Here is a 1,152-nt window from a genome sequence, read left to right as displayed (position 1 = left end):
TAAGAAACTGCAGTCTTTTGACAGCAGCCAGAGGGGAACTGAGGCGTCTCGCCAACAGCCATATGAGTCAGCCCTGGGGAAGCAGACCCCCAGCCCCATCCGGGAGGGCAATGGCCCATGACAGCCCTGAGTCTGACCACCCAACCTGGCTGCTCCTGGACCCCTAATCCTCAGAAACTGTGTGAGAAAATAAATACTTGCTGTTTTGAGTTGCTAAATCTGGGGTAATTTGTAGCATGGCAATAAATAAATTATATACCATATTAACCTGCAAAGGAGAAAAGTTACATAATCATCACAATAAATGCATAAAAAGCATCTGATAAAAATCAGTGCTCACTTTGGCAGCACATATACTAAAATTGGAACGATACAGAGAAGATTAGCATGGATGGACACGCTTGAAGTTCTGACTCGGGGGTATAGGGGTGGGGGGAAGGGATGGGTGTATACCTACATAATGAGTGCACTGTCTGGGGAATGGATACGCTTGAAGCTCAGACTCGGGGGGATGGGGGGGCATGGGCAATATATATAACCCGAACTTTTGTACCCCCATAATAAGCTGAAATTTAAAAAAATCAGTACTCATTAACAGTTTTTTAGAAATCTTAGCAAACATTAACTAGAAGACAGCAAACATCATACTTGATAGTAAATTTTTGAAAGCTTTCCCCTAAAATCAGAAATGAGACAAAATGTCCATAATCACTTCTGTTAAACATTCAACCAGAGATCCTAACCAGACAAGACAAAGAAATAAGAGGTTACAAGATTAAAAAGGAAGAAATAAAATGTCATTATTTACAGACAGGATAACTGTATACATTAAAACCCAAATTATTATATTTAATAAGTCATACCAGCAAAGTCCATGAATAGAAGGTTAATATACAAAAATCAGGCTGGGTGAGGTGGCTCCTTCCTATAATCCCAGCCCTTTGGGAGGCCAAGGCAGGAGGATCACTTGAGGCCGTGAGTTCAAGGTTACAGTGAGGTACGATCACACCACAGCACTCCAGCCTGGGCGACAGAGTGAGACCCCCATCTCCAAAAAAATACATACAAAAATCAATTGCATGGCACAACCAAAGCTCATTCATTTTTGGTAGGAATGTAAAATGATACAACCACTTGGGGTAAACTTCTTTA

At 41.4% G+C, this 1,152-nt stretch overlaps 1 pseudogene; it reads left to right on the top strand.

Moving 5' to 3' along the window:
* The first annotated feature begins 332 nt into the window (after positions 1 to 332).
* LOC138377698 (U6 spliceosomal RNA) lies at positions 333 to 391 on the top strand (annotated as a pseudogene).
* Positions 392 to 1,152: the final 761 nt, after the last annotated feature.

The sequence above is a fragment of the Eulemur rufifrons genome, chromosome 29, assembly GCF_041146395.1.
Source record: "Eulemur rufifrons isolate Redbay chromosome 29, OSU_ERuf_1, whole genome shotgun sequence".
Classification (NCBI taxonomy): Eukaryota; Metazoa; Chordata; class Mammalia; order Primates; family Lemuridae; genus Eulemur; species Eulemur rufifrons.
The sequence above is the reverse complement of the archived record's forward strand: the minus strand, read 5'-3'. Positions and strand labels throughout refer to the sequence as shown.